The sequence below is a fragment of the Podarcis cretensis genome (genome assembly GCF_951804945.1).
Source record: "Podarcis cretensis genome assembly, chromosome: 7".
Classification (NCBI taxonomy): Eukaryota; Metazoa; Chordata; class Lepidosauria; order Squamata; family Lacertidae; genus Podarcis; species Podarcis cretensis.
In genome coordinates this window covers 17,642,166-17,661,265 of record NC_137176.1, presented here as the reverse complement: position 1 = coordinate 17,661,265, position 19,100 = coordinate 17,642,166, and the positions used below count along the sequence as shown (strand labels likewise).

Genomic DNA, 19,100 nt, shown 5'->3' with positions numbered 1-19,100 from the left:
AGGAAATCCACTTTGAACTAGAAAAAATGTTAAGAATCTCATTTATTAGAAAACCAGAGGCATATCTGTTGGGCATTACTGATTCAGGTATTCCTAAAAAAAATTTAAAGATTTTTTTTGTATGCAGCAGTGGCAGCAATAATTCTTATAGCTACAAGGTGGAAGAGTGACATAATTCCTTCTAGACAAGAGTGGATACAAAAATTGACTGAATATGCTGAATTAGATAGTCAGTTTTTATTAATTGCTTATGTAAAGAAAAAAAATATATAAATTGTGAAAATATTAGTATAAAAATAGTATTTTGATATGGCAGTAAATTTATGTAAAAAGAATTAAAGAATAAATGGGATGTCAGGTATAAAATATAATTATATTTTTATTTTTATTTTTATTGTAACATGAAATTGCGATCACAGATTTATGTCATAATTTTTATCTTATTAACAGATTGTGTAAATTTTACTTTCTTTCCTTTTCCCTCCCCTCTTAAGTTGTACCCCTTTTCGGTGGTGGTGGTGTTGTTGTTGTATGTAATAAGCATGGAAATAAGCATGAAAAAAAAATTAAAAAATGGTACATGATGGAATATCAACAGGTCTATGTGGTGCCTATTGTACCTATAAATGTAAAATACACACATTTATTCAATAGCAGATTTTATGGGTGCTGTGAAACGGTGTATTTTATTGGGCTCTGACCAGAGTTTCTGAATAAAACAAATATATTTGATTCCCGACTAGTCTTAAACTAGTGTGTGGATATGTGTTTCAAACTGCATATAGTAGTAGCAGCAATGGGAATCCCCCCCCCCCAATTTTTGTGTGTGAATGTTGATAGTGTTGATAGTCGCAGATAAATTTTGTAAAAAAATAAAATAAAAATCACAGAAAGCACTGACAAATGCTGACAGTTCCCAACGTGCGTCTGTCAGCATTCACTGGTGTAGTCTGAAAAATGAAGAAATATGTGTCTAGCTTCAGACATCTGCAAAGTTTGCCAGCATTCACATCTGAGTGTCGGCCTTCACCAAATGATGGACTTACTGAAATCTCTTATTTTTTAGTCTTGAATGACAGGTTACCAACTGGATGAGTATTCCTGAAAAATTACATTATATACCTCTGTATCTTTTTAAAAAGAAGAACCAATGTAACTTCCTCCCTTCCTCTAAACCCTACCAAGAATCTGTTCCACAGCAGAACATGCCTATCCTTACATGCAGTTCTGAACATGCAACCTGTTCCAGTGTGGAAAAAAATCTGTGGACTGGGGCTCGAATCAGACATGGATATTAGAACAGAACCGAGGAAAATATATAGTAGGAAATAGCCATGTCTCCATTGGCTCCTTTGGGCTCAGGCCTGGGATGGCAGACTTTGAAGGAAGACAAGAAGGAATGTGGCAGAGAAACTAGAACAAATGGGAGCTCTTGCCTCCCTCGGAATAGATCTGGCTTAAGTGTTGAATCCCAGTTGCCTCCCCTCCTTTGTGGGAGAAAGAGGTTTCAGAGGAGAAGATGTGTCCCACCCAGTGTTCACAACTCCCATTGTTCTAGGAGCATTTTGCAGCAGGGAATTTCATAAACGTGAGCAGTTTCTGAGCTCTGGGCGCAGTACTGAGCCTAAGATTTCAGATTAAAACTGCAGAGTGGAAGGAAAGGGGGACCTTTTTCTGCCTGTCCACTTCCAGTTGCTCTCTGAAGACTGGAAAAAAAAACCCTCTTCAGAATATTAGAGGGGTGGGCAGGGGAAGGACTGGGCCATGTGAAAGATGAGCATAATATTTTAGCTGCAGTACATTCATTTTCAGCACACTGTTCTTGTTATAAAAAAGTATGCCTAGACATTCTGTTGTTGTGCCCATAACCTAGGTTTAAGGTGCCATTTAGCTTTTAGCTTTCATATTGCAGTTTCTAACACTTGTCCCACCCGGGAAAAGGCATATACATTCTTGCAGTAATAGAGATTCTTGGCTTTAAAGCTTGGCGGGTGATTAAAAATCAGGTTTTCCCAGAGGAAGGCAGTGAGACAAGTGCAAGTCAGACTAGAGGCCTATTTAGTGTGGCATTGAATATGCTGTTAGGCAGGAGTCTTCCATACTACAGATTAAGCTAAAGCAGAGAGAATCCAATTTAACAAGTGGTTGAACAAATTTAACCTCTTTTTTTCCTCCTTTCAAATAATCTAAAAGCTTCTAATTAATAGATCTCTTTTAAATGTCAACCATATCAAAAATAATGTTAGTTATTTAGTATTGTTATAGTATAGTATTGTTTTGATTTTTCCGTATAATTTGTATTTACCTATATTAACCTTGGGGTTTTTTTTGTAAACCAGCCTATGACCACTTTGGGGGAAGGATAAAGTAGGCTTCACTAAATAAATGAATGAATAAATAAAATAAACAAATAGAAAGACAGACAGACAGACAGACAGACACAGAATCTAAGAAAGGAAGAGTGCAAGATATAAAAATGCCCTAATTTTTTTTAATATTTTTTTTTGCATCAGAAATACTAAATTGGCTTTCCTAGAATGTTGTCAGAAGATTTTCATCTCTTCATTTTGCTGATAAAGAAAGGCTGGAAAATGTCTTTTGCTTCCTGGCTACAGCTCGGGGGGGGGGGGGGAGAGAGAGAGAGAGAGAGAGAGAGAGCACAAAAAAACCTCAAAAAAAAACCAGAAGGCAATTTGAGACTTTGAACTCAGCGATTTTTCTTCCTATCGTAAATGATCTATATGTTTCATTACTTTATGATCCTTGAATCCTCAGGCAAAGGTTCAGTTGCACAAAACAAGTTTCCTAGATCCTGAAACAAACAGAGAGATGGTCAGAATTCCAAAACAAGTATGAAAAACTCACTTTAACCCTTCTCTGCCTGTGCCATGACTTAGTCACTGCCAGCCTGCCAGAATATGTCATGTTCAACTGATTCATACTTAACAAAAGCAATTTGTGGTGTGTGTGTGTGTGTGTGTGTGTGTGTGTGTGTGTGTTTAAGTGTTTAAACACACATGTCTGCATAACCTCAAACAACTTAGCACCTGGTAGTGTCAGAATGAGTCATTTTTTATTCCAGTGACTGCCCTGTCAAAGAATACTTGAGCATGTTTTTGGCTTGCCCTTCAACACTCATGTCCTGGTGATTTCCTGAAGCTTTTGTGAAAGACATTGGCTGTCAAAATGACACTATTCAGGCTACTGTGATGGGGAGGAAATAGCTCTCTGGGCTTCTGGTAGAAATAATAATAATAAGCCCTTCCAAGAATGTCATTCTCTCTTTCATTGGAGCTAGGGCTGAAGTAACATGCTGTAGCATATTGCCAATTTTTGGAAATATAAAAGCCAACAGTTCTCTACAACTATGCCTAATCTTTAGGCAAAACACACTATTTCCTTGCAATAGAGAGCAGTTGTATCAAGAAACATGGTGACTTTTATATGCTTAACAACAGAGATTAATTTATGTTGTGTACTAGGTAAAAAAAAAAAAAATGCCAGTAGTTAGGGTGATTGGTAAGAATATACCCTCAAAGAACACTTTGCCTTCTTTTTTCCACTAGGCACTCATGAACCAGTCCTCAAATATCAATTATCTTGAATCTCTGTGTTAAAAAAAAAGTATTAAAATCCCACTGGTCTATTATCAATATCAGTTTTCAAGTTATAATGTCATGCTTCTGTGCTGGTATTCAGAAAGGTACCTGCTCACCAACAAAACTCCTGGAAATCAGAGTCCATTATCACAAATAAGTAATGTGGCAAAGAGATCCTGTGACTGCATCATTTGAGATTGCAAGCAAAAGTTGTATGAGCAAAACCTCACCCTCTCCTATGGATAAGTGGCATGGTCAGAAGGAAACTATATCAACGGGCAAATGCAATCAATGGCCTTGAAGCTGGCATGGAGGATTTAAAATTCTGAACTTAAAAATGGAAAGCGTAATGCTGGTGGTGAGCAAAAGACTGTCTCAAGGCAAATCTAAAAAAAATGTAGTATAAACACCAGCAATTGGGAAACACTGCAAGCGCTCCATTTGGAGAACAGCCTTTACCAAAGCTCATGGGTTTTGAAGACACTCAAACTTAGGATGCAAGGGAGAAATGAGCTAAGAGGAAAGCATGCTTGGCAAACCCTCACAGTGATCAACTCCCACCCGGAAACCTATGTCCCCACCGTGGAAGGACATGTGGATCCAGAATTGGCCTCCACAGTCACTTATGGACTCACTTTTAAAACCGTGTTCATGGAAGACAATCTTACTCAGCTACGAGTGATCGCCAAAGAAGAAGCATGGCCAGGAGGAAATTATATCAATGGGCAAAAGCAATCAATGGCTTTGAAGCCAGCATGGAGGGGGCATTTTTACCTTCTTTCCAAACATTGGTGGCAATTCTCGGTTTATACTGTTGTTGAGAAGTAATGTATGCAAAGGACCAAGATACAACTGGGGAAGCCATAGCTCTCCAGATGTGGCTGGACTCCTGTCACCTCTGACCATTGGCCATGTTGTTTGTGGACTGGAGTCCAACCACATCTGGAAGATTAGGGATACCCCATCCCTGGCTTAATGGTAAAACCACTAGAATAAATGTATGTTATGTGTTTCTCAGTTGCAAAGGGTGACTTGTGTTTGTTCTACACTTATGCTCAGCTATCAAAATAACTGAGCAAGATTTAAATATAATTGTCTTTCTAAAAATGAAAAAAAAGACAGCAATTTAGTTTGTTTCTCTCCCCCACACACATGGAATTTGCTCCATCAGGAGCATGGCACACTAATTGCAGTGTAGCTAAAGCGAAAGTCATGTCAATTAAACAGTAAAGTGAGAATGATTCATCTGGGCAAACAATGAATTCCTGATGGCAACTACATTGTTCACTTGCTGTTTAATTATATTAATTACCGAAGACCATTTTGCAGTTGAAATTCCAATTGTCAAAACGAGTGTTGATTTCAGCCGCTGACAACCTGGCAGTTGAGTCTGACAGTTGTGAACAATGTTGATGTATTGCATCTGGAGGAGGGCATTTTCGGATTACAGTGAAGTGTAACTCTATGAAAACAGAAGTATTCCAGCAACACATTATATGTCTGAAGCTGAACAGACAGATCATCTTCATTCATAAATATGTCAGAGGAGAAGCTCACTTATCTTCTTTTACAGTGTGAATGATCCAGGACGAAGAGCTATGCAAGTTTCAGAATCCTGATGAGCCAATCTCTGATAGTGGCAGAAATTCACTATTCTGTCAGATTTCCCCATCCTGATCTCAGGTCCCATATGCAAAACTTGGCTCTGCTGCTCAGATTGTTTGGTAAAGCAGACAACAACTGGGAGCCAATATATGGTATAGCGTGTGAAGGAATCCTGTGAAAAGTGTATCTCACATTGTCGGGATCAGCTGAATCTGTTCCAGCTCCCCACATGATAGACCATAGAACTGTGATGTGAACTTCCAAGTGAAGCTTCTTTAGGCTCTGTGATGATATCACCCACCAAGACTGGTCATTGGAGCTATCTGAACAGCAAAATGAATATTAGGAGGGCTTGCTGTCCCCCCTGAGCACTCAAATGTTTCTTGCTAGGGGTGGGAGGACACGGTAATAACAAGTTAAAACCCCAATGTTCCAGGGTTCTAAATCATGCAAGGAGATTCCACCAGGACAGGAGGCTCCCTGCTTCGGACAATGGTTTTCCATCTCATGAAAGGCAGTGGAGAACAGAAGAGTTTGATGTACCCATCCCCACTCCCCACCACCCCACTTCAGAAGTGGATGGTGACAGAAGGGACAGTGTGTTTGTTGCTGTCCTCTTCCATGTGATTTGAGTGATATGCAGATTGTAACATGTAAAGAGGACTAATGTCTAGAGCTGCCCAAATCATTTTGGCTAGTAATGCATTTCTTCACCCTCCTTAGAGAAGCTGCCCTCCTTAGAGAAGCTTAAAGGCAAAGGTAAAGGTACCCCGACCATTAGGTCCAGTCGTGACCGACTCTGGGGTTGCGGTGCTCATCTCGCTTTATTGGCCGAGGGAGCCGGCGTACAGCTTCTGGGTCATGTGGCCAGCATGACTAAGCCGCTTCTGGCGAACCAGAGCAGCACACGGAAACGCCGTTTACCTTCCCGCTGAAGCGGTACCTATTTATCTACTTGCACTTTGACGTGCTTTTGAACTGATAGTTTGGCAGGAGCAGGGACCAAGCAACAGAAGCTTACCCCGTCTCAGGGATTCGAACTGCCGACCTTTTGATCGGCGAGTCCTAGGCTATGTGGTTTAACCCACAGCACCACCCACGTCCCGCTAGAGAAGCTTACCTTCCTTCTATATTGCTTGAATATGACAGCAGAATATGACAGTTTTTATCAATTACTTAAAAAACAAGCTTACCTTCCTTCTATATTGCTTGTTTTCTTAAGTAATTGATAAAAACTCATATTCTGCTGGGCCTTTCATAGTGCCATTTTTAACCATGATCAATTTAATCTAACATATTTCTCTTATGACTTGGATTAATATAGTTTTATATATTGCACATAGGAAAGAGCAAATAAATCCATCTCTGGTGTGCTTCATTTCTGCATGTTTTTGCCCATACAGTCATCCAATACTGTTTCCTTCCTTCCTTCTTTCCCTCCCTCCCTCCTTATTTATTTAAACCTGCACACACACAAAATCACTTTTAAATACATTTAAAATAGATTTCGTGTGCATTTTCTTCCAACATTTCTGTTATATTTTGACATATTTTATATTGTTTTTTGATTTTTTTTGTAATTTTTAATGATTTTCAAAAAAAATATTTTGGGTGTGTGTCAGGACTGTGCTGGAACACTCCGGAAGTACAAAAGTTGACAGCTAAAACAGTTCTAATCTGCACATTAGTTCCAAAGGAACAGAGTATGCCAGCTTTTTCTAACTGGAATTTGCCAAGAGAAATTCCGTAAGCATCCATGGCCATCATCTTGAGTAATGTGTTATGGAGTCACAATTCTAAAAACTCAGCAAACTAAAATAAGCTGGGGCTGAACAATTGTAGTCTACTGAACTGGAACCTGCCCGCCAGTTCTGCTGCCAGGGGGAAGAAAAAAAACCATGGTGCCTTTCAGATGTTGTTGAAGTCACATCAGCCATAGCCAACATGGTCATTGGTCAGGGCTGATGGTAGTTGTAGGCCACCAACATGTGAAGGGCACCTGCTTGCTATCTTTTTATGACTTGCTGGGGGCTTGATAACTTATCTTTGAAGATCAAAGCAGGCATCGGATTCAAGAGGAATGCTTTTGGACCAGTAGGCTCCATTTGACTTGCCAGAATGCAAGTTGCCTAGACGTGAAATAAATGACATTCAGTAATAATTATGACTTCTGTTTGGCAAAGCTTGCACATCTTAACATGCTGCTCTGGCTATTTGGATTATGGACTTGCCATTGAATAAGCTATGCATCATTATGTTAGCTACTGTGCTAGCTGTAATCACAGTGCTTTCATATACTCAGGAGTTCATATTTCATTGCTGCAAACAAGGCTGCTCCACCTCTTCCTGGAATGGTTTCAAGGCATAAATCCATGTTTGTAATTGGATTGTGATTATATTTTCTTTGACTCGTGTTTCATTGCTCTCCTACTTTAAATTAACATTTCCTTTTGGCATCAAGAGCTATCCAGTCACATCTTGTCAATATGTTAAACTAGTGTATTTTGCTAAGGGTCCAGTCTAGGTTTTAGAAATTAGGTTTGAATTGACCATGGGACCTCAAAATGGGCTTTAATATACTGCAGAAGCATTGTTATCCTTCCTTTGTGTGCTCTTACAGATGGAGTTGAAGCTCAGCATTAATTACAGGATATTTACTCCTAGCACATATTTCTCATTAGTTTCCATATTTCAATTCTACAGCCTGCCCTGAATATCCCTGTCCTTTTCCTATCTCCTAACTCTGTTGTCCACGATTACTGGTACTATTCCCATTGTCGCTGAGCATCTACTTAGCACCAACAATGTGATAGGCTCTCATGGACACATCACATGAGAGCCTTGACTTGAGACCCACCACTGACATAGCTCCCTAGCCCCTCTTAACAGCACAGTCCTATACATGTCTACTTAAAAGTAAATCCCATTGAGTGCAATAGGTCTTATGCTCAGATAAGTAGCTATAAAATTGCAATCTAAACCTCTTATTTTAAATGTCTACACAGAGCTTCAGTAATTGGGCAAAGTGTAGATGTAAGCATTGGGGAGCCTACCATATGTGGCTGTTTAGATTAAGATTGACTTGGTGAGCCATTCCCTCTGCCATTCCCTCTGTGTGTTTGGTTGCTCATTCAAGACAGCAGGACAGTCCTAGGGTACTATTTCAGGTTGTTGTAGGTAGGGATGGGGGGACAGATTCAATTCAGTTCACATTTAAAGGTGAACCTACCTAATTCACATTTTCTGAAACCATATCCGAGCATAGGCTGGATCTACACAGCTATAAAAAACACTATAAAAAGTTATAAATGCTCACAATGGAAATTATCATTCACTTCAGGTTTCAGCTCTACAGCACCATATGATGTCACATTGTTATAATGCATTTATAATGTCAAAACTCCACTAATGTAGCTATGTCCTCTCTTCTATAGTATACTCTTCTCTGTTGTTTTTTTTCAGCACAGGGAAAAGTGCACAAGAAAATGCATACATTAGTGAAAACAGCATACAAAAGTGCATGCACTTGGGGAAAATTTATTTGCAAAGGTGTGTACGCTATGGAAAAGGCATACACAATTGTGTATATTAGGATAAATTCACATGAAATGAATGTGAATTTGTGGGATGTTCTCCCCAGGGAGGCTCACCTGACACCTTCATTATGTATCTTTAGGTGCCAGGCAAGAACATTCCTCTACTCCCAGGCCTTTGGCTAATTAAACAATCTATGGCATTTTAAACTGAGGGGTATGCTTTTTTGTTTGCTCTGTGTTATGTGTTTGTATGTTTTTATTTTGTAAACCACACTGTGATCCTCAGAGGAAGAGCAGTATAGAAATTTAGTAAATACATAAAAATAAAATAAACCACTGTGGTTTAAGAACGCTGTGAGAATAGAGTTCAGATCCCCAGTCATGAAGTTCATTGGATGAGGATGTGAGAATAAAATGAGGGTGTTCTCCACCTTGAGATCCTTGAAGGGAAGGTGGGGTGTAAATAATTAAACCATTGAATAGTTCAAAAGTAGAGATAGTTATCTGCAACGCTGCAAATAGCACCCATAGAAGAAACAGGGAAATTTCAACATGGTATGTAGGTTGTATATATTTTCCAACTGTCTGAGTTATTCAAGCTAAGCTTCATTAAGCCTAGTTCAGGGGTGCTCAAACTTTTTTCAAAGAGGGCCAGATTTGAACAAGTGAACATGTGTGAGGGCCGACCAAAGTTGCTGAGCTTTTTTTTTAGGATTTTACCCCAGGACATATACTGCCAAGGTGGCTGGATTAAATTGACTGGTGGGCTGGATTAGGCCCCCGAAATGGATTTTGGACATGCCTGGCCCAGGTGGTAATAAGTAGATTATTTGGGTAGATTTGTATTCTAACTTTCTTGTGATAGTGGGCAGTGTTTTGAGTTAAGCAGTACTAAGGGATGGTTTGTGCTTTATATGATCAAGATACTATTTCAATAGAAGACAGCAAGCTTTCTTGTTTCCTCAAAACATCCACCAAGAGGAATGTTGAGCAAGAACTAATAAAAGGGAGGGGAGGAGAAACATATGCTGCCAAGCATGATGAAAAGCCCAATTCTGAACTTTGCAATTGGTTAAGATTCAATGGAGGGAGTGCTCTTCCAACTTAATTAGGTGATGCTGTGACTTTTCTCCCTTTGAAAACATAAAAGCCAGCAGCTACTAGGATCTACATCTAAAACTAATTGGAACACATTGTAAGACATATCTCAGACATAAAGAAGAAGGAAAAAAACTTAGTCAGTGACCTTGGGGTCTCAAATTTCAGTGGCGCCCTGTGTGATGCCAAAATTGATGCCTTCTGCTCTAATTGGTGCCTTCACTCACACTTGATGCTACATAATTGTGGAGCCCCCTGCAGCACCCTCAAGGTTCCATGAGTCACACCTTAAATCTACCTCTGACATAGTCCTTTCATTGGTGTCTCCAAAAAATTACATATCACTTGGGAAGACAGGTGAACTAATACCAGTGTACTGGAAGAAGCAAAGATCACCAGTGTTAAAGCAATGATTCTTCAACATCAACTTCGTTGGACTGGTCATGCTGTGTGGATGCCTGATTATCGTCTTCCAAAGCAACTACTCTATTCCAAACTTTAAAATGGAAAGCGTAATACAGGGGGTCAACAAAAGAGGTTTAAAGACTCTCTCAAGGCAAATCTTAAAACAAATGTAGTACAAACATCAACAACTGGGAAACACTGGCCTGCAAGCACTCCAGTTGGAGAACAGCCTTTACCAAAGGTGTCATGGGTTTTGAAGTTGCTCGAACTCAGGACAAAAGGGAGAAATGAGCTAAGAGGAAGGCACACTTGGCAAACCCCCACCGTGATCAACTCCCGCTCAGAAACCTATGTCCCCACTGTGGAAGGATGTGTGGAACCAGAATTGGCCTCCACAGTCACTTATGCACTCACTATTAAAACTGTGTTCATGGAAGACAATCTTACTCGGCTACAGGTGATCACCGAAGAAGACATCGGTGTGGTTGTGTACATGCACTTGGCTCTGAAGTCAGTGGGACGCATTTCAGCTTACACAAAAGAGGGCCCCCAGTTTCTGTTTATTCCATCCACCAGCTGTATTGAACACTGATACAGAAGGTCACCTAATCCTCTTCCAGAGCAGTTTTTTGGGGAGAACAGGAGGAAGGAGGTGAGAAAGTCCCATTCCACAGGGTCCAGCACATTGCATCCTAGGACCCATGCCTATAGTGCTGTGTTCTTATTTACGTCTGCTGTCTTTCTTACCAAGGAAGTTCCTAATACAGTGTACCTCAAGTTACAGACGCTTCAGGTTACAGACGCTTCAGGTTACCGACTCCGTTAACCCAGAAATAGTACCTCAGGTTAAGAACTTTGCTTCAGGATGAGAACAGAAATCGTGCAGTGGTGGCGCGGCAGTAGTGGGAGGCCCCATTAGGTAAAGTTGTACCTCAGGCTAAGAACAGTTTCAGGTTAAGAACGGACCTCCAGAACGAATTAAGTTCTTAACCCGAGGTACCACTGTAACTGCTGACATTCATAGTTTTAGAGAGTACCCGCTGCTTCTTTGGTCCAGTTATCATTTTGCATTAAGCATTGTTGTTGTTTAGTCATTTAGTCGTGTCCGACTCTTCGTGACCCCATGGACCAGAGCACACCAGGCACTCCTGTCTTCCACTGCCTCCCACAGTTTGGTCAGACTCATGTTTGTAGCTTTGAGAACACTGTCCAACCATCTCGTCCTCTGTCGTCCCCTTCTCCTTGTGCCCTCCATCTTTCCCAACATCAGGGTCTTTTCCAGGGAGTCTTCTCTTCTCATGAGGTGGCCAAAGTATTGGAGCCTCAGCTTCAAGATCTGTCCTTCCAGTGAGCACTCAGGGCTAATTTCCTTAAGAATGGATAGGTTTGATCTTCTTGCAGTCCGTGGGACTCTCAAGAGTCTCCTCCAGCACCATAATTCAAAAGCATCAATTCTTCGGTGATCAGCCTTCTTTATGGTCCAGCTTTCACTTCTATACATCACTACTGGGAAAACCATAGCTTTTAACCATAGCTTTTACTTTACTATATGCATTAAGCATACCCTTACCTAATTTACATAAAACCTACTCATTTTAAAATAAAATAATGAAAACAAATATTACTCCATAATATCTTAAACGGTTACAAGTTGCAGAGTTGGACTTTACATCCTGGCCAGCAATCTCTCTTCCCTCACTCTTTCCAGTTGCCTCTAATTCAGAGCTTTAGATGAACTTGAAAGCTTGCTCACCTCCTGGGTGCAGATATTCAATAAAAGCATTATGCAACAATAAATTCTAATAAAAGCAGTACATGACTTATTATCCTTATTTATACAGAGATTTACAAGCTGAATATCTGGTAGTCACACAAATGTTAAAGTTCTGGGCAAATGGACAGAGTGGGAAATGGAAACTCTAATTTGCAATGGAATTGTTTATAATCACCATCAATGAGTTGGAGCTGTACTTGCCTTTGGCAAAACTCTCTTATAACTGGATTCCTGTGTGGGTAGAAAAGGGAGCAGCCAATATTTGGAGATTGTGCTTTCCCCGTACAGCTCTCTACACCTGGAAACTCTACAGTTTGGACTGGAGATGTTCTGGAACAGTGTGGGAGGTGGCACAGGGTTGAGGGGGGAAATAAATGAAAATTGCCTTCTCTCTCTTCTGGCTATGGAAGGATCTGCTTGTCCATAAATGGAAGGATGGAAAAGAGAACTTAGCATTGCTGGTACCCAAGCCATTACATTTGCATTAGGTAACTACATTCCCTTTCCTCAGCAACATCCAATTAGAATGAAGTTATAATCAGCTACTAAAAAGATAATTTTCTAACTGCACAGAAGTTCTTTCCAAAAATAGATGGGTATGGGGTAAATGGAAGACATTTGTAGCCTTTGTTGCATTACGTAATTCAAGGCAATGTGTTCCATGCCGCTCCAAATTGTTGAGGTCATTGCTCATCTTGAGATATTTTTCTCTCTCGGTAAGAAAATGTAAAAAAAAAAAAAAATCTAGCACCCCAGAATTTACTTTTGCAAGGTTTTTTTTTAAAACAACAACAACAAGAAGAAGAATAATATTATGCTTATGAGATGGAAATGTTTGCTTTCAAGTTTTCTCACATGATGTAAAAAATATTTTTAATTTCATTATTCCCTCAATTTAAAAGTGTTTAGCAAATTAGCACTTTAGCTCATTTTCCATCTCTCCTTAATATTCCTCAGTTCTTGGAATCAAAAGCATATTCTGGTCCTCTGAAGATAGACATTATTAAGCCTCTATCTTTGTAAGTTTCTTTCTTTTTTTCAATGAAAAAAAACTTTTACTCCCATAGCACTATGAAAATATGTAAACAACAAAACAATAACAAACAAATGAAAGTTTTTCTCTAAGAGTGAATGTGTTGGTGGAGAAGCAAAAGATAATTGAACTATCATTTAAATATTTATCAAAATGTTACTTTCTCTTTCCCCCCCCCCGCCCCGTAACGATAAATAAACAGAGGAAGATGCTGAGAGAAATGTCCCGGTTTTGTTTTTGTTTTGTTAAGTTTTTCAAAATGCAAACTGAAGATGAGGATTTGCATTTGTTATAGTAATCATTATTTTTCAATATTGCAGCACCCTACTTCAAAAATCATTCAGAATGTATCTATACAATAGATTTACTTACTGTTGAAAAACATGGGGGTGGTACCAAGGGAAAGATATCCATTTGTGATGTTCTGTGACGGCACCAGGGCGAAAGGAAACATTAGGAAGGGGGTAAAGAAGAGGAAGAAATGTATCTATATTTCACTTTAACTCCCCAGACCTGTTTCTGCCCCACCCGTCTCTCTCTGCCACCTCCCATCCTTTTTCCATCCTTGTTACCAGACTGAAATTATGCTGTGGGCCACCTGAAATTAGACCAAGGTCTGCATGAGGTGCTCAGGTCATAAGCTGCATACCCTCCAACATTTCTCTGATGAAAATAGGGGCAGCCTAAGGAAAAGTGGGACATTCCAGGATCAAAATCTCAAAAATAGGAACACTTGGAGGCTCTGAGGTTTTCTATCCCTGTTTTAAGGAATTCCTTTCAGATATAAGAATGTGCTAGTCTGTAGCCTATTCACAAGTGTTATTGTACTGGGAAAGAACAATATGAGATTCTCTCTTTTTTAAAAAAAATATAAAATATTTATTAAGAGTTTAAAGATTACAAAAAGAAAGAAAAAGAATTAAACAAATCAACATAATAAAATACAAAAACAAAAACAAAAACACTACATAAAACATTGAATTAACAAAACAAAACAAAAACAATTAAAAACACTTCCAATATTTTCAATCTTAACTTTCATTCACTTGTTTCATTGACTTCCTCATGCCTCCCTTTTTGTATTCCACTTCAATTAACTGTTTCAGCAATTCCTTTTCATCTTCATCTAATTTCTGTCCTGTAATTAATCTTAACATATTCTAACCTTGTTTTTTCCCTTTAATACATTAACAATCTATCTGTACCTAGTTCCTTATAACATTTCTGCCAAAGCCATATAACTTCATTCCACCATTTTTCTATAGCTCATTAATTTTACAATATTTCTGTAGATAATCTTTAAATTTTTTCCAATCTTCTTCCACCGACTCTTCTCCCTGGTCTCGGATTCTGCCAGTCATTTCCGCCAATTCCATATAGTCCATCAACTTCATCTGCCATTCTTCCCGGGTGGGTAAATCTTGTGTCTTCCAATACTTCGCGATGAGTATTCTTGCTGCTGTTGTTGCATACATAAAGAAAGTTCTGTCCTTCTTTGGCACCAATTGGCCGACCATGCCCAGGAGAAAGGCCTCTGGTTTCTTCAGAAAGGTATATTTAAATACCTTTTTCATTTCTCAATTAGCCTGGGTAAGTTACAAACTCAAGCATCAGTTTTCACCAGACAACTTTTGAAAAGGAAAGAAATGAATATGTGATGCAAGAATACATCCTGAAAACTGCTAAAAATTAATGGAAGTCTCCCTGCTAATTTGCCATGCAGGGCTGTCTTATGTGTATTCTCTTAAAAAGCAATGTTATCCATATAAACATTTAGAGTGATTTTAAATTCTCAAAGAGGGAAATACAATGGGGAGGGGGTGTTAAGTGTTGCATATGAAGACTCACCAAAACAGTTTTCCGTATGTGTGGTGCAAGTGTTAAACTGAATACACACACACACACATGCACACACTGAATTTCAAGGGCACCTAAGGAGGAACCTAATAAGATTTGCCTGCATAACTCACTTAGGTAACTTCAAATATTCCAGTTAAAATTCTTATTCCAAGCAATTTAATTTGCATGGGACACAGAGGGGTCCCTTCAACACATCTCATAATTAGATTTCTCCCACCAGGTACTGTGAAACCCCTCCAGCTTCCAGTCTCCTAATTCCTCTTTGGTATTCACATTGTGGTTAATACCTACTTTTATCTGCCTATGTTGATAGTCAAACCAAATGAGAAATGGTTAAGGAAATAAGTAAATAGCAGGCATGGGAACTACCGTAATCCCAACTGGGACCCTGGTGTGGATAAGAGGGAGAGTTACACGTTTAATCACCACCTCCACCCACTGAAGTCCTCATTCAGGTTAAGTTCTTGAACAGGAAAAAGCTGTCATTTGATAGGGACAGACTGGATCTAAACCAGATCTAAAGTAACCTCCCTAACCCCAACACAAGAATATCAATCTGGACTGAGTCCTTGAAACTGCAGTTGATGCATTTACTTACTGTGAGAATGGAGAAGAAGAAGGGAGACTTGCAGGAAGATGACTGAGAGCTTATAACTCAATATGGTCTTGCTGATTCTGTTTGCATTGATGGTCATGGGAAATGTCAAGGAAGAAACTCCTTTAAAAACAACAACAGACAAACATGCCTTCATGTATAGCTGCAGGCTATTTTAAGAGAATGTTTTAATGCAAATGATTGACATTTCATCTTTTGTAACGGTCTTCCAAACTTTACTATGACAGCCATTTGAAATGTTTCAAACTGTGTCATTGGCATAATCTTTGTGCACAAAACATTGATATGGAACCCGTGTCCTTTTGATCCCTGGCCTTTACAAGACTGTCAAAAAGTGTGGCAATTAATCTCAGCTGTGTGCCTATGATTCATTTTATGAACTCATTAATGAAGACTCTCCTAGTACTGAGAGATCTTGCCACAGACCTGTTAGCTCTCTGTACCGTATGTGCCAAGAAGAAATCAGTGACATTTAACCTCATTAGAGATTATTTATCCCAGTTATGTGAAATTGAGAGAATGTGGCATGTTCAAGCTATGTGTATACGTAAGCTCTGACAAATGTGCTGTATGGGGGAGAGAAACAAGGCAACAATTTCCCCCTAATTTTTAAAACTGCTTTTTTACACCAGAAGGCTAAGATACTACCACCTTTATTCATCTTTAACCATGAATACAGGAATCAGCCATGACAGCATAAACAGGAGTAAGAGTAGTCTCTTTTTTAAAAGGGACATTCCAGGTGGAGGGAACTGTGCCCATTTGCCTTCCATCCCAAAATGCTTCTATGAATGAGGCTGTGTGATGATGCAATGCATTATAAGAGGGGAGATGCCCATCACTGACAACACCAACAGCAGATTGTAAGGTCACTGCTACCCTTGAATTCAGCCCCTCTCTGAAAAATGCCCCTTTCCACCTGATTATACATGAAGGGGAAGTGGGGCATTTGGGGCAGCCCCAAGAAACACGTTCTGGATGTTCTTTTAAAATTAGCTTCACTATTGCCTCTCGTTTTCCTTTCTTCTGTTCTTGTCCCAAAAAGGCCACATTCCCTGGCAAAAGAAACACCAATATTGTGTGTCGAGGTCCCCAAGACACCCCCCAAAGAAAAACACAATTGACACTTAATTTTGTTTAAGGTTTTTGGCATAATTTTGGCCACAACTTTATTCAAATTACAGCAATGTGAGTGGTTGCTTGGGCATTGGTAGCACTAACTGACCCCGCACGGGGACAGCTCTGACATTCGCACCCCCGCGAAGTCAGCAAGGGTAAGTCACCTGGGGAAAGAGATGGGACTGGGAACCATGCCTCACCTCTCCCCAGAATGCTCCCAGGGGGTTTCAGACAAAAGCATGGGGAGCCCCTGGGTTCCTTTAATGGAAAACCCTTGCAGCAGCAGCAGCATTTTGGAGGGGCAGGCACAGCCAAATCCATACCCCTCCACCAACCAATTCCCAGACCAATGCCTAACCACAACCTTACAAGTTGTGATGATTTGCTATGCAGTAGGCAAAAAACAAATGGCACACCTACCAGGCCCCTGCCCCAAAGCAGACGACCCCATGACAGGCATAGCAAGGTCAAGCAAACAGCCTAAAATTAGGGAGGGAGGGCGGGTGATCCGAAGCACGCAGCGAAAAGAGGAAATTCGTCGCTATGTGCAATGTATTTAACAAATAGGGCTGTCAATCAATAAATGGCAACATATAAATCTCCCCAATAACAGCCCGCCCCTGCTTAAAGATGGCCAAACTCTTTTGCCCACCAACAGTGAGGTGTCTTGTCATCCCCAACCGCAACCCATGCTCTCCATGAGGGAGAACACGCTTTGTTAGCAAGACTTGAAAGGTTTAGCACAAGCATCCATGAATGCCAAGAAATACTACGCAATCCCAACATGGGAAACCCATCTTGCCCAATAGCCATTATTAGAACTCCCTATATCAGGGTAGTGGATCAGACTGCAAAGAGATATGTTGGACAAATCAACTGCCCACTATTTCCAGGGATGCTCTCCTGTCCAGCAGAGTCTGAAGTCTTCTAACTATGTGGAAAGTGATATACTTTATTTGACTGGCTGATTGTTGCTGTCTGCAGACCAAAATTAAGAACATCATCGATATGGATACAATGGCTCTGCATAAGATCAGAATATTAATAGAATGAATCAGGAAGCAATTGCAACCCATAAAAACCTCCCTTTGGATATTCTCGGGAGCCATAAAATTGGACCACTTCACTTGCCTGCTTTCTGATTCCTGCTGCCACCACCAGGAATTTTGCCACTGTCAAAGAAATTCCAGAAGTTTGTCTGCTAATACATAACCTGGAGGAGGGGGAATCACTGTTTATAGATTCCTAGCTCTGCTGTTTTGTAGTTTTAATATCTGCTGTTATTGTCAGTCTTCTGTATTTTAATGCAAGGATTGGTTGGTTTTGTTTTAAAATGCTCTGGGAGCCCTTTGGATGATTCATTGCATTAAGATGAGCCAGGACCATTTTTATTTGCTGAAAACATGAGTCCACTTTCTTTTCCATGATACTTCACTCTTTGTGGGGAATGGTGTGCATACAGATAATAGCTCAGCAAAAAGGCAGCAGCCAAGTATGCATAGTCTTTATGGAATAGGGGAATTTATGTAGTCACTCCAACAACAAAGTACTATTTCAGATACATCCATGCTGAATATAAAGCAGCAGCAAGTGTTCCTTCTAAAAACCTGCAGCCTTATCAAGTTCATTAGAATCAAATAGTACAACATATTTGAGACTTACCAGGTATGTGCCTGCTGAGAGAACTTTCAGAACATCAGAGCCATAGCCCTGAGCTACCAATTTGCTCCTTTCCCCCACCCCCTTTCCAAATGGCTAATCTTCTGCTTTAGAGCCATATGTCTCTGGGTCAATTTCCAACAAGGTTAGACTTTCAGAGAGGCACTTAGATTAAAGAGACTGATTTAAGGCTGCCATTTGGCTTGCTAATGTGCTAGCGTGGGACTCACAAAAAACTCACCATTGCTGTTCAGATGCCAAGGAACTTCTAGAATGCTACGCTAGCACTTGAGGGACTCTGAAGCACACAAACCTTGTGTCACTCACCACTTTAGCTCTTTACTGTATGCAAAATGGACATAAAACACCCCTCCTTTCCCTCACACTATGTGAGAATAAAGGGCTTTGCCAAGCATGGAATCATAATGCATCAGGTTCCTGGTTTTCCTCACTGGCTTATTACCATAATTGAGCAAGGGAATAGTTCCCTCAATTGTTTTATTGCAGCTGATTATGTGCTCATCCTCTAGTGGACCACTCATATGGTTTTTCAGGAAGGGATTAAATTAGTAAAGTTGCGTAACAGCTGAAGACGTTTGGTGGGACAGGCTAGAGAATGGAGGTGCTGGGGTGTGGAGAGGACGTGAAGAAGAAAAAGTACACATGAATTGTGGAATGAAAACCCCAGACATAAATATGGTGGCAGCCAATTAAACAGTGACGCTAGTGAAGTGACATTTTGCTGCACAATGTAAATTCTCTGCCCTCTCTTCTCTCTGCATGCACACATGGTACA

General features: G+C 40.0%; 1 protein-coding gene across 4 annotated transcripts in view; it reads left to right on the top strand.

Moving 5' to 3' along the window:
* Positions 1–19,100, top strand: part of CDH18 (cadherin 18) — a 639,311-nt gene that overhangs the window by 220,216 nt on the left and 399,995 nt on the right. The window lies entirely within an intron of this gene.